The 15,893-nt window shown below is 41.7% G+C and overlaps 1 protein-coding gene across 1 annotated transcript in view; it reads right to left on the reverse strand.

The window, feature by feature from the left end:
- The window catches only part of LOC109399837 (transcriptional activator cubitus interruptus), a 409,162-nt gene that overhangs the window by 245,256 nt on the left and 148,013 nt on the right, over positions 1-15,893 (reverse strand). The window lies entirely within an intron of this gene.

The following is a 15,893-nucleotide window of genomic DNA, read 5'->3' on the forward strand; positions in this document are numbered from 1 at the left end:
CAACCGCACGCGTCCCACTAGGGATTTTCACTTCAACACTTGATCACTCGGAAAACTAGCACTGGAAAAAGCCACCGAACTGGATAGTATCGGGAGACAAACCGGACGAACGAAAAGTTGCGACTGTCTCGCACGAACGCTCGCCAAAGAGAGCTTAAAATAGTTATTTATGCAACAAGTTGCAAAATGATGATTTTTTCAGCACGAGTCGTACATTTATCCAACGAGGCTTGCCGAGTTGGATAAATACGACGAGTGCTGAAAAAATCGAGTTTTGCAACGAGTTGCATACAAAGTTTCTTGTAATTATTTTTTGCAATTACAAAAAACTTTGTATGCAACTCGTTGCAAAACTCGATTTTTTCAGCACTCGTCGTATTTATCCAACTCGGCAAGCCTCGTTGGATAAATGTACGACTCGTGCTGTATAATCCTTGGTATAATCTTGCTACACGTACATGTATCAAGACGAACCACGTGGCAGCATTCATGCGCCTCAGCGTGGTGTTTTTGTTTGATCAGGTAGGCTATGATAGGGTAGGTGTCAGATATTTGCAAACTTCCGTCGTCGTCATACCGCAACCGCACCATGGGCAAGAGCAAAAGTAGCTTCAGCTGCTGCTTCTACGCCTGATCTGCTGTCTTAATCTGAATCTGGATAGTCCTGATTCGGATTCGAGCTCATTAGAGGATGTAGAAATAGCATCTGTGTCTACGGTAGCCTCGGAAATTATCGAAAAGTGGGTTCTGGCAAAGGTGCCGAAAAGTGCTACTTTTCAGCACTTTTGCTTTAGTGAAGAAAAGTAGGCCGTTTCAATGTTACAACCGCGAGTGAAAAGTAGGGGAAAACGCAACGCAATTACAAAAAAAATATTTCCAAGCTTAATGGCTTGCAGTCAAAAAAGCCCAAAATCGCATATTTTGCCCTATAAATTGAGGTATAGCTCAAAATTGTGACGTGTTAGAGCAAATCTGAGCCCGGATTTGGATTCAGCGGCCCAAAATCCTTCGGAGACACATAAGTTTGCTCTTGAGACAGACAAAAAGTTATTTTTTGCAACTTGGCACTATAATATTGCATTTAATATATGCCGTTTTAGTATCACTACGGCCTACTTTTCCTCACTATAAAAAGCAGTTGCATTATGATTCATAATGCAACTCATTTGGGTTGCATTATGAATCATAATGCAATTGTTTGGCCAACAACCTGTGTTTACACGTCAATAACTTGGAAAACTGTGACGGTTATATAGCGCAGCTTGCTTGATTCAAGTTTTGCGTCTAGCTTGATGGAACACGTGGGTGGTCCCGTTCAACCACCAGGAAGCATGATGATGCTGATGGAAATGATCATATTGAAGAGTTTATTTTTTCTCATTGCAAAAAATGTTGTATGCAACTCGTTGCAAAACTCGATTTTTACAGCACTCGTCATATTTATCCAACTCGGCAAGCCTCGTTGGATAAATGTACGACTCGTGCTGTAAAAATCATCATTTTGCAACTCGTTACATAAATAACTATTTTGTTACGCTGTGTAATCGATTTTACTGATGTTCAGTACATCAACTGTCCAAAACAGGTACAAAAGGTAAACAATCCATCATAGCTGTATTCAGCTATTTTAATTTCGTCAAAAGTTTACCGAACACGGTATTCAAAATTAAGTGTGAAGGTTCATCTACATTTTTGGTTCAAATCACACGCAATTGCCAAAGAGTATATTTACTCATTTTTTGTCTTTGCCGTATTGGTACCCAGGAGGATTCAGATTTGGAATCGAACACCCAACAAGGAATTAGGAAAGGAACCAGGCATCAACCAAAAATATTGCGTGCACCTGAACGTTGACCAAACGTTTCCTTTGAACTTTACCCTTTCACTAACATCCAAATTCCCGTGACGCCTAGGCCTGAAAGAATGTAGAGGTCTCTATGTACTTTCATAGGTGTTCAACTAATCTTCCTTCCCCATCCCTCAGCTGTCGCAAGGACGTGGCCAGGACAGCACTCGACCGTTGGAGGATTGCGTCAATCTTGTCTAAGAGTCAGAGATTAGTCCCAAATCTTTGTGCTTTGATAACGGACAGGAAAGATGCAACCCTCATAACAGCGATCCAGGGCTGTACCACCTACGAATTTGTGCGACTTGCTAAATGCTAATGCTAATGCTAATGCTAATTTTTTGTATTTGCCGTACTCGTCGCACACTGGGGCAGAACTGAAAATACATGGAAAAAACCTCTAGCTCGTCGAGATGTCGAGATACTCATTTGGTGTCTTCAGAGAAAATATTTCTATGGACATGGTCGATATTCTGAGCGGTAATCAATTTTTCTTACGTTATTAGCATAAAAGTCCTATAAGTCATTTTGGCCATCTTTTATTTTAGCGTTATGGTGTCTTCGGCAAAGTTGTTCGGCTATTTATGCTGAAAAAGTTTGCTGAAGACGTCAAATTTCCAAAGCCTACTATTCTTGAGATATTAAACGATTTATAAAATACCTACCTAAAATCGATTTTTTTTCATTAAAATACGTTTTTAAACAAATTTAATGTCCGTTTTCGAGTTATAATAATGAAAAAAACTAAAATAAAACATATATCGAGGAAATTAGTTGGAAAAATAAAATATGCATTGATTTTATATAGAAAGTTCCCGAAAATCACGCAAAATGTATATAGGACGTTCTTGCAGTCGGGCAAGTTCGGGCAAGTTTTTTCATCGGCAATCACCTAAAAAATACATTAGCTTTCATGAAAAAAAAATTCACAGACATGATATTTTATGATTTTTTCTAAATTGGGTTTAAAGTTTACTGTTTTGGGTAAATTAGTACAAAATTTATGCGCATAAAATACTACGTTTTAAGATACCAAGTGAACCATGAAAAGTATAGATGCAATTTAGTCACAGGTTTAGTTGTTTCTAATCTCCAAACAAATTGTAAAACACAAAAATGTCCCAAACGCCAATGAAAGTATGCTTTGGTTATATCATTCGTCAATGCGTTATACAGTCACACATCATGAATATTTTTCGATTGTATGATTATTATCTTATTTGATACAGATATTAAAAAAAAAATGTGGAGAGTTATAAGCATAAATAAATGTATTCAATGATCTAAAAACTCAAAAGCATGTGAGTAAAAAATGTAAAAAAGCATTTAAATTATTTTAACCCAGTCGTACGTACTAAATATTTAAATATTTTGCGTACTAAGCAACATTAATAACAATTCATCAGAAATATACCAGTAAAAACTATTCTTTGTTATTTGATTCCTCTATTATTTGGCTGTCTTTCAAATTAGTGGCCATCACAGGAAGCAAACATATGTCTAGATCTCTACAAAATCTGGATGTGTTGTAAAACAGTCGTTGAATAATCACGCAAATACATTACGTTCGAATAAATCATTAACGAATGATAAATCAAGGCATGCTTTTATTGGCGGAATTTGGGACATTTTTGTGTTTTACAATTTGTTTGTAGATTAGAATCAACTAAATCCATGACTAGATTGTATCTATACTTTTTATGGTTCACTTGGCATCTTAAAACGTAGTATTTTATGAACATAAATTTTGTACTAATTTACCCAAAACAGTAAACTTTGAACTCAATTTAGAAAAAATCATTAAATATCAGGTTAAATTTTAGGTGATTGCCAATGAAATCACTTACCCAAACTTGCCCGACTGCAAGAACGTCCTATATACATTTTGCGTGATTTTCGGGAACTTTCTATGGAAAAAATATATAAAATCAATGCATATTTTATTTTACCAACTAATTTCCTCGATATATGTTTTATTTTAGTATTTTTCATTATTATAACTCGAAAACGGACATTAAATTTGTATAAAAACGCATTTTAATAAAAAAAAATCGATTTTAGGTAGGTATTTTATAAATCGGTTAACATCTCAAGAATAGTAGGCTTTGGAAATTTGACGTCTTCAGCAAACTTTTTCAGCATGAATAGTCGAACAACTTTGCCGAAGACACCATATCGCTAAAATGAAAGATGGCCAAACTGACTTATAGGACTTTTATGCGAATAACGTAAGAAAAATTGACTACCGCTCAGAATATCGACCATGTCCATAGAAATATTTTCTCTGAAGACACCAAATGAGTATCTCGGCATCTCGACGAGCTAGAGGTTTTTTCCATGTATTTTCAGTTCTGCCCCAGTGTGCGTCGTGATAGAAGGCCCGGAAGTTTGAACATCCAGCAACTGCCTGACACAGACTGCTGTACTGCGTCACATTAGTGGTTCAGATTTAGCTGCATTACCTGCACTGTGTCTTGTGTAAAGAATTAGCATTAAGTTAAAATTCACAAATACAAAGAAACAAAAAAAAATGCACTGTGACTTATTAGGTCAGGCTCTTTTCAAGGCCAGTCACCAGGTCTTCCAGTCGAGTGCTTGTTGTTCGCGGATTTCCCGGAACAAATCAAGCACTTGGGGTGGTTTGTGCAGCCTTGCACCTTCTGGACTTCACCTCCGCATCACCTACAAAGCTTGCTCGTCTTTTTCCTGTCCACAATAGTCTAGAGGGCGTCCTTCTCCTAACCCGCCCTAACCTGTGGTGTGTTACCGACAGTTCGGAAACAAGTGTACAAGAGGGAGAGGAGAGGAATGAAACGCAGAAAGAATACGTGGAATGGGTAGTACCAAGGGGTCGATCATCGAGTGGGGACTTGGATAGCTTTGACACGAGATCTTGACGTTTTGTAAACGAGTCGGGAAACAAATTAGTAATCCCGGAAAGGTAAAATCGACGAGTGCTGAAAAAATCGAGTTTTGCAACGAGTTGCATACAAAGTTTCTTGTAATTATTTTTTGCAATTACAAAAAACTTTGTATGCAACTCGTTGCAAAACTCGATTTTTTCAGCACTCGTCGTATTTATCCAACTCGGCAAGCCTCGTTGGATAAATGTACGACTCGTGCTGTATAATCCTTGGTATAATCTTGCTACACGTACATGTATCAAGACGAACCACGTGGCAGCATTCATGCGCCTCAGCGTGGTGTTTTTGTTTGATCAGGTAGGCTATGATAGGGTAGGTGTCAGATATTTGCAAACTTCCGTCGTCGTCATACCGCAACCGCACCATGGGCAAGAGCAAAAGTAGCTTCAGCTGCTGCTTCTACGCCTGATCTGCTGTCTTAATCTGAATCTGGATAGTCCTGATTCGGATTCGAGCTCATTAGAGGATGTAGAAATAGCATCTGTGTCTACGGTAGCCTCGGAAATTATCGAAAAGTGGGTTCTGGCAAAGGTGCCGAAAAGTGCTACTTTTCAGCACTTTTGCTTTAGTGAAGAAAAGTAGGCCGTTTCAATGTTACAACCGCGAGTGAAAAGTAGGGGAAAACGCAACGCAATTACAAAAAAAATATTTCCAAGCTTAATGGCTTGCAGTCAAAAAAGCCCAAAATCGCATATTTTGCCCTATAAATTGAGGTATAGCTCAAAATTGTGACGTGTTAGAGCAAATCTGAGCCCGGATTTGGATTCAGCGGCCCAAAATCCTTCGGAGACACATAAGTTTGCTCTTGAGACAGACAAAAAGTTATTTTTTGCAACTTGGCACTATAATATTGCATTTAATATATGCCGTTTTAGTATCACTACGGCCTACTTTTCCTCACTATAAAAAGCAGTTGCATTATGATTCATAATGCAACTCATTTGGGTTGCATTATGAATCATAATGCAATTGTTTGGCCAACAACCTGTGTTTACACGTCAATAACTTGGAAAACTGTGACGGTTATATAGCGCAGCTTGCTTGATTCAAGTTTTGCGTCTAGCTTGATGGAACACGTGGGTGGTCCCGTTCAACCACCAGGAAGCATGATGATGCTGATGGAAATGATCATATTGAAGAGTTTATTTTTTCTCATTGCAAAAAATGTTGTATGCAACTCGTTGCAAAACTCGATTTTTACAGCACTCGTCATATTTATCCAACTCGGCAAGCCTCGTTGGATAAATGTACGACTCGTGCTGTAAAAATCATCATTTTGCAACTCGTTACATAAATAACTATTTTGTTACGCTGTGTAATCGATTTTACTGATGTTCAGTACATCAACTGTCCAAAACAGGTACAAAAGGTAAACAATCCATCATAGCTGTATTCAGCTATTTTAATTTCGTCAAAAGTTTACCGAACACGGTATTCAAAATTAAGTGTGAAGGTTCATCTACATTTTTGGTTCAAATCACACGCAATTGCCAAAGAGTATATTTACTCATTTTTTGTCTTTGCCGTATTGGTACCCAGGAGGATTCAGATTTGGAATCGAACACCCAACAAGGAATTAGGAAAGGAACCAGGCATCAACCAAAAATATTGCGTGCACCTGAACGTTGACCAAACGTTTCCTTTGAACTTTACCCTTTCACTAACATCCAAATTCCCGTGACGCCTAGGCCTGAAAGAATGTAGAGGTCTCTATGTACTTTCATAGGTGTTCAACTAATCTTCCTTCCCCATCCCTCAGCTGTCGCAAGGACGTGGCCAGGACAGCACTCGACCGTTGGAGGATTGCGTCAATCTTGTCTAAGAGTCAGAGATTAGTCCCAAATCTTTGTGCTTTGATAACGGACAGGAAAGATGCAACCCTCATAACAGCGATCCAGGGCTGTACCACCTACGAATTTGTGCGACTTGCTAAATGCTAATGCTAATGCTAATGCTAATTTTTTGTATTTGCCGTACTCGTCGCACACTGGGGCAGAACTGAAAATACATGGAAAAAACCTCTAGCTCGTCGAGATGTCGAGATACTCATTTGGTGTCTTCAGAGAAAATATTTCTATGGACATGGTCGATATTCTGAGCGGTAATCAATTTTTCTTACGTTATTAGCATAAAAGTCCTATAAGTCATTTTGGCCATCTTTTATTTTAGCGTTATGGTGTCTTCGGCAAAGTTGTTCGGCTATTTATGCTGAAAAAGTTTGCTGAAGACGTCAAATTTCCAAAGCCTACTATTCTTGAGATATTAAACGATTTATAAAATACCTACCTAAAATCGATTTTTTTTCATTAAAATACGTTTTTAAACAAATTTAATGTCCGTTTTCGAGTTATAATAATGAAAAAAACTAAAATAAAACATATATCGAGGAAATTAGTTGGAAAAATAAAATATGCATTGATTTTATATAGAAAGTTCCCGAAAATCACGCAAAATGTATATAGGACGTTCTTGCAGTCGGGCAAGTTCGGGCAAGTTTTTTCATCGGCAATCACCTAAAAAATACATTAGCTTTCATGAAAAAAAAATTCACAGACATGATATTTTATGATTTTTTCTAAATTGGGTTTAAAGTTTACTGTTTTGGGTAAATTAGTACAAAATTTATGCGCATAAAATACTACGTTTTAAGATACCAAGTGAACCATGAAAAGTATAGATGCAATTTAGTCACAGGTTTAGTTGTTTCTAATCTCCAAACAAATTGTAAAACACAAAAATGTCCCAAACGCCAATGAAAGTATGCTTTGGTTATATCATTCGTCAATGCGTTATACAGTCACACATCATGAATATTTTTCGATTGTATGATTATTATCTTATTTGATACAGATATTAAAAAAAAAAATGTGGAGAGTTATAAGCATAAATAAATGTATTCAATGATCTAAAAACTCAAAAGCATGTGAGTAAAAAATGTAAAAAAGCATTTAAATTATTTTAACCCAGTCGTACGTACTAAATATTTAAATATTTTGCGTACTAAGCAACATTAATAACAATTCATCAGAAATATACCAGTAAAAACTATTCTTTGTTATTTGATTCCTCTATTATTTGGCTGTCTTTCAAATTAGTGGCCATCACAGGAAGCAAACATATGTCTAGATCTCTACAAAATCTGGATGTGTTGTAAAACAGTCGTTGAATAATCACGCAAATACATTACGTTCGAATAAATCATTAACGAATGATAAATCAAGGCATGCTTTTATTGGCGGAATTTGGGACATTTTTGTGTTTTACAATTTGTTTGTAGATTAGAATCAACTAAATCCATGACTAGATTGTATCTATACTTTTTATGGTTCACTTGGCATCTTAAAACGTAGTATTTTATGAACATAAATTTTGTACTAATTTACCCAAAACAGTAAACTTTGAACTCAATTTAGAAAAAATCATTAAATATCAGGTTAAATTTTAGGTGATTGCCAATGAAATCACTTACCCAAACTTGCCCGACTGCAAGAACGTCCTATATACATTTTGCGTGATTTTCGGGAACTTTCTATGGAAAAAATATATAAAATCAATGCATATTTTATTTTACCAACTAATTTCCTCGATATATGTTTTATTTTAGTATTTTTCATTATTATAACTCGAAAACGGACATTAAATTTGTATAAAAACGCATTTTAATAAAAAAAAATCGATTTTAGGTAGGTATTTTATAAATCGGTTAACATCTCAAGAATAGTAGGCTTTGGAAATTTGACGTCTTCAGCAAACTTTTTCAGCATGAATAGTCGAACAACTTTGCCGAAGACACCATATCGCTAAAATGAAAGATGGCCAAACTGACTTATAGGACTTTTATGCGAATAACGTAAGAAAAATTGACTACCGCTCAGAATATCGACCATGTCCATAGAAATATTTTCTCTGAAGACACCAAATGAGTATCTCGGCATCTCGACGAGCTAGAGGTTTTTTCCATGTATTTTCAGTTCTGCCCCAGTGTGCGTCGTGATAGAAGGCCCGGAAGTTTGAACATCCAGCAACTGCCTGACACAGACTGCTGTACTGCGTCACATTAGTGGTTCAGATTTAGCTGCATTACCTGCACTGTGTCTTGTGTAAAGAATTAGCATTAAGTTAAAATTCACAAATACAAAGAAACAAAAAAAAATGCACTGTGACTTATTAGGTCAGGCTCTTTTCAAGGCCAGTCACCAGGTCTTCCAGTCGAGTGCTTGTTGTTCGCGGATTTCCCGGAACAAATCAAGCACTTGGGGTGGTTTGTGCAGCCTTGCACCTTCTGGACTTCACCTCCGCATCACCTACAAAGCTTGCTCGTCTTTTTCCTGTCCACAATAGTCTAGAGGGCGTCCTTCTCCTAACCCGCCCTAACCTGTGGTGTGTTACCGACAGTTCGGAAACAAGTGTACAAGAGGGAGAGGAGAGGAATGAAACGCAGAAAGAATACGTGGAATGGGTAGTACCAAGGGGTCGATCATCGAGTGGGGACTTGGATAGCTTTGACACGAGATCTTGACGTTTTGTAAACGAGTCGGGAAACAAATTAGTAATCCCGGAAAGGTAAAATCGGAACTGGTACGGAAAGTACGTATCGATGCGTCGTATCATCTGTGAGTGGAAGAAACGAGACTATGTTCGAGGTGCGGTGATAACCTACCACGTGTCGATCAAGGAAACTGCACTCCCGGGTTTTAAGGCGCTGGCGAGTTCTCTACTGGTGGTCGATAAGCCCCCATCGTAATTAACACTCCACACGCAACGAGTGTCCCATATCGTCGTTTTTGACGTGCGGGCTTAGTGAAGCCAGGTGGGTTGCCCCCGCCTACGAGACTCAATATCCGCTGAGTTATGGCCTCGTTTATGAGTAGAAGGAACATCAGCCACGGAACTACAAATCCAAGCCTAGTGTTGGAACGATAACCGGCCGGTTGCTCACCCGCTCCTGTGATTGTTTGTAGTAAGCAATTGCGCCCGGCGTACTCTTTGGGCTACCTATGAAGGTGAAGGCCTTCGTTTGGGCAGACTTCGCCAGCTTCAACTTTAAGGGCTCTACCGGTGTCACAGTTTCCATCAAGTTATCATGGTCCTGCTTGGCCTCCATCGGTGACTTACGAAGTCTGCTTGAAAGTCTTAGGTATTGATGTTAAACTTCGAAGACGCGCTGCGCATCCACCTCCACTGCAGAGAGCTTCTCTATTCTTATAGAAGGCCCTGATCAACAACGCTCCTCCATCCATGACCTCTTCCGACAAGCTAGCCGGGGTGGAAATGAGGTTCCTTTCGCTGGTACAACGGACACAGCTGCCTCCATCTGTCTGCACTCTCCATTAAGGAGACCTAGCTAACTTACTTCTTGTGAAGGGATTAACTTATCCACTACCGCTACTACCCCTTCTACTCCATTACTTGTAAAGCGCATATTTTAAGCCCACGAGTTTGTATTAGCACGGTAAGGGATAAATTACTGTGAAGGTTTCCTAGGTCCCGTAGGCTCCGTCAATGTTCGAGCATCTTATTCACTCCATCAATCACTCATTTCTCGACACAGGTCCCCTGACACTTTGAATTGAGGTAATCCTGTTTGGTGGACTCTTTCCACCGGTACAGGCCTGCCGTAGTGCTATTTTAAGTTGCAAACTATACAGAAAATGGGAATGTTTAGTATGTCCTACTAGTAGTCTAGACAAAAAAAAAACTTGATGTTTTCAAGGTGGCAGGTCCCGCCAAAGCCTTCGGTCGAGTTCATGCGGAAGTAAGTGAGACAGATTCACTTCTCTTAACGTTGTGCCCATGTGCCAGGTGGAAGGGAGGTCTGGTTCTCACTAGGTTCCGATAAAAACTGTCATTGAATGCTGAGAGGAAAGGAGAGGGGGAGCAAACAAACCTGAGAGTTTACTTTCCAGGTCATGAGGAGCTCACAACAGCGTCTTTTCCTCATGTATTGCCTGATCACCACCCGAGTGGCAGTGGAGCTTGACCATAGAGAGTCTCACGATTTTTGGGTACAGTATCTAGACCAAATCTTCTCCCGGTTTATTAGGACTGAGAAGTGCTCCACCACAACCAAAAGACGCCAAGCTGTCAGCTGGCCTCATTTCGGCAAACGTTCAACAACTCCTGAATCTCCTGAGCGAAAGGATATTTATTGCTAAAAGTCTGCGGTGTCAAGTACGGTGACCAAATCCGACACAATTAGTAGCGGGTATTGGACGCGGATAATCTGGAGCGACTGTAGCAACCGGGTGTCGCATCGTCACCGCATACGCACAAAATCTCGTAGCAGCGTTGCTGAACGAGGGCGAGCTCGATGAAGCCCCTCTCTAGGGCTGCTGGAGAACGATAAAAGCAGCCATCAACAAAGCAGCTGAGACCAACGCTGGGTATTTGGAACGGAGCCGAAAGAACGATTGGTTGAACGATGAGTGTAGAGAGAGTTTGGAAGAGCAAAACGCAGCGAGGGCGCTCATGCTGCAGCACGGGACCCGGCAGAACGTGGAGCGATATAAAAGAACGCGGAAACAGCAGATCCATCTTTTCCGGGAGAAAAGTGCTACCTGGAAGAAGCGGAATGTAAACAAATGGAACTATTGTGCCGTTTACAAAAAAAAAAAAAAAACAAAAGTTCTACTAGAAGCTCAACGCATCCTACAAAGGCTCCGTTTCACGAGCCGAAATGTGCAGGGATAAGGATGGGAGCATCTCTTGAGGGACGTACGTGTGGTGATCGAAAGGAGGAAGCAGCACTACGACGAATGCCTGAATGTTGCGGGGAGCGCAGCCATGGAGGACCAAGACAGCGGAAGGAATGTCTACGTCAGTACAACAGGAGGCAACAACAAGCTTCCACGTTGAGGAAAATTAAGGAAAGTATCCAGCAGCTCAAGAACAATAAGTCAGCTGGTAAGGATGGCATCTATCGGAGCGGAGCTCATTAAGATGGGACCGGAAAAGTTGGCCACCTGCATGCACTGGCTAATAGCCGGATCTAGGAGACCGAACAACTGATTAGTGGAAGGAATAGGTCATAATACCCATCTGCATACAAGAAAGGTGACAAGTTGCAGTGTGAGAACTTCCGAGCGATCACAATTCTGAATGCCGCTTACAAAGTACTATCTCAGATCATCTTCCATCGTCTTTCACCTAAAGTGAATGAGTTTGTGAAATGTTGTCGATCTTCACCCTACGGCAAATCCTCCAAAGATGTCGCGAATACCAGGTCCCAACGCACTACTTGTCCATCGACTTCAAGGCAGCGTACGACAGTATCGGCGGCCCAGAGCTTTGAAAAATCATGGACGTGAACGGCTTCTCCAGGAGCTCACTAGACTGATGCAAGCGACGATGGATTGCACAAGAGTTTCGGGCTGAGTTTGTCTAGTTCGACTGGTTGATTTGTCTGTTTTGCGGATGACATGGATATTATAGCTAGAATATTTGGAACAGTGGTAGAATTGTGCACCCGCTTGGATTGTGAAGCAGCAAGTGTCAGACTGTTGGTGAACGCATAAAAACGAAGCACGTGCTGCCAAGCTGAAGCGCTAACGACAACAGTTTACGATAGACGGGAACATTTTCGATATGGTGGAAGATTTCATATGTATCTGAGAAATACGAAGGATTGGAGTCAGGCCTACTATGGGCTCCACAACAACCTGCGCCATGTACAAAACGCTTATAAAACCGATGGCCTTTTGTGTAAGATGAGCGAAACAGCTCAACCGTAAATGTTGGTCTCCTGTCTTTAACATCCTCCTTCCCTTGCTACGACCTTGGGGAATTGAATGGTTCACATCTCTCAACGTCTAACACTGTGTAGAAGTAAGTTCCTTTCCCAAAAGCGTAAAGTTCCTTTCCCAAAAGCGTGATTCGAAGTTGAGAAGCGACCGGTGTAAGAAAGTTGTGACCCGATCAATCAGATTTCCCCCGGGGCTGTGGCTACGAACCTCCGGGACACGCGGTGTACCGATCTGGTCCAGGAAGACTGATGGTAATTGACCGGCGAGCAGTGAACTGGTGGCCAACGAGCTAAGCCATCGTTGTGCCACACACCACGGGTTCCGTTAACCACTGTCCGCTGTCCCTCCGCGAGTGCTCAGACGTCGGATGACCAGTCATCGTTGACCGCCCCTTGGCCAGCGAAATTTAGTCCTCCGCCGCTGTACAAGTCGAACACCAAGGACCCAACACCGCACGTGGCCAGAAGCGCAGGATTGTCTGACTCCCCAGTGGCTAACAGAGAACCGCAAACATATTACGCGCCCAGGAACACAAGAACCTCAGGACTAGCTCTGAAGGTCTGCTGCCAGTCAGTGATCTAAACACACCCCTCAGTTCACAGATGTTGCACAAGCTATCTGTCCACCAGTCGTTCTATCACCTTGGCAATGCAGTAGAGCGAATGCGGCTGCCGGCTGTTATTTTGAGTCTCATGTCGTTCAACCGCAGTTTTCTCCCAATCTAAATGTTCAGTTGGGAGTCGCTTCAGGGCTTCAGAGCTGGTTCGAAGTATCGTATCCATCGCAATCTCTCCAATGACAGAGGAGAAATACATAGACAGTCCTCTTCCTTCGCGTGGAAACTAACCCATTCTGCTGCTTGACGAAACTTTCATCTGAGCCTCCTGGAGGTTCTAGGGGAGCCGTTGCCCGTAAAAATTACCAGAATTGGTCGGTGATCCTTCCAGTAAATATTCGCTCGGCTCTGATGTGACTACTCCGTAAAGTTCGGTTAATTGTTAGCTCTTGGAAGATCTTGGAAGATCTCCAGTTTCGGGAAATTATAAAAGAAGCTGTTAATGCTTCTATGCAGGGCTAAAAAACAGCGATGGCTATGAGCTGGGATTTGGATCTTACAACCCGGGTTGGAGTGTTCCGGATGTCCAGGTTCCTTGAAAACAAATCCGAATTTTGTGGAACTTACCGGGCTATGGTCGCTCTAGATGCTCATCAATCGACGCTCGGTAACACAACTGCGGCTGGTCATCCATGTTCATGCTCACGGACTTCAAGGCTGAGACGGTCGTCCTCGACTTTGTCATTTTTCAGTTATCCCCTTCTGTTCGGGATCCCAACACCATTCACCCAAATTCAACTTAGTCCCCGAAAAACGCCTAGAGAGGCAGGTAGAGGTGCGCAGCAATGAAACTTTCCAATAAAGAACAACACTTTATCACTTCCCAATTCTCAATTCCTTCGGAATAGTTCGAATCACACAGTCTTCATCGGGGCGAAGGGAAATTACCTGCGGTGACAGCTCGCGAGACTTTTCTGGAGCTGTCCCTCCTCTCGGGGCCATTAGCATACAAATCACACTCAGATCGAGCGAACGACCGACGACTATGACGATGACGGTTCGATTGGTGGAACAGAGACCCCGACTTTTGAGGTCGTAATAAATGTCGTCAAAAAATGGCTGATGGCTGTGCCTTCCTCTCGCTCTGCGTGCGAAGATGGCATAAATTATCGCGTTCGGAGCTTATGGTGACCCGTTCTCATGAGGGCTCGAGCAGAAAGGTGGAAGATGCGTGGTGGTGGCGCGGAAGTGTAATCTAGCCACGGCAATAGATGAGGTGTCGTTAAGGCTTATTGGTTAGATTCGGTATAGGACGTGCGTCTCTATTCGAGCCCAATCGGCTCAGGATGGGGCGTAAAATAAATTGTATTAATTTATAATATTAATATGAGGAGCTTGTGGATGCTTGTAAGAAGTTTGGAGCGAGGGCTAGGATAAAAGAAGTAACTTTGAAGATTTATTAAAAACTGTGAAAGTCTCGTTTTGTAAATTAAAATGCATTGATTGAAGTTTGGTTAAACTTCTACAAGAAACTCTTAAGTTTTCGTACAACTTTCAGCTCCAATCCAGTAGAGAACGCTGTCGGTCCGTGGTCCTCAGAATACAATGGGTCCCATTGTTCCTCGCCCTTGGCCATCCGTGGGCATCCCGTCTTGGAATTTGTTGAAGCAATTAGACGCTAGGACCCGCGGAGGCTTCCACGCAATATTTCACGTTTCATCAAGTCTACTAATCATTAGAGCAAACACCACCATCACCACCACCGCCGGTCACCGGGCAATCAAGACGAAGAAAAACTAATCGAGCAACGGCAGCGTGTGGACCACCGTTTGACCCGAAGCCTAGATGATGGTCAGATCATCAAGCCAGCAGTAACCAACCAACCATCCACCAAGATTGGATGAAGATGGATCTATTTGTTGTTATTGTTATACCCACCAGAAGGATGGGAACTTCGCGTGGGGAGGAACTCGGACGTGAGGTGGCAGTGCTCAGAGTCAAGCAGCAACTTGACCACCTCCGCATCTATCCACTCCGTGGACTGTAGAGGAGAGGTTAACAATTCTGTTTAATTTATGCTGAGACATGCCTCGGCAACATATTTCGACTGATGATGGGTAGAACGGCACAGCAAGCATAGGTGGCTCAAAATGACTTAATTTTGTGGGCTCTTGGAGTCGCACCTTGAAATCGAGGGTATGCCACGTTGTGTTCAGATGATAGGAAAACTTGAAAAAGTAAGTTGAACTCCGTTGGACGTTTAGTCACAGACAAGCAGGCGAGATAATCGAGAAACCTCACCTAGCGTACTTTCATTACCATGTTCGTCCAACATCCCATGAAGCTTCTTCCTTCTACAGCAGGATTGAAATCTACGGCCCGAAGAAAACTCCCTAATGCGCAATATCTACGAACCTACCTACCATTCGTGAGTGTCGGGTTGAATTTCAAACTAGCAATTTGTGCGAGCGATATGTGCGAGGATTGGAATGGTATTCATCGGCACCTCTACCACCATCACGACGAGGGCGCTCATCCACCGCTCCACCACTAGCTAATTATTCTTTTCCACGAGGTACTTACCACCCGTTAAACATGGTAATCAATCAAGTTGATTACAGAAGAAGGGCGCTTGGCGTGGTTGGTTCGCGCACGCCGCGAATCGTATTAAGCCGCTTGGCTAGATCGGAGCAGAGCGAGGGGTTCGTCGCTGCCGCCCGCACGCGGTGCAATGATGATTTGTCATTTTTCGGAGGCGAACACGGTGGATAATAGAGCGGATTGAAGTGGAAATTGACGATTCAATTTTTGGTATGTACTCGATT

This window comes from Aedes albopictus, chromosome 1 (assembly GCF_035046485.1).
Source record: "Aedes albopictus strain Foshan chromosome 1, AalbF5, whole genome shotgun sequence".
Classification (NCBI taxonomy): Eukaryota; Metazoa; Arthropoda; class Insecta; order Diptera; family Culicidae; genus Aedes; species Aedes albopictus.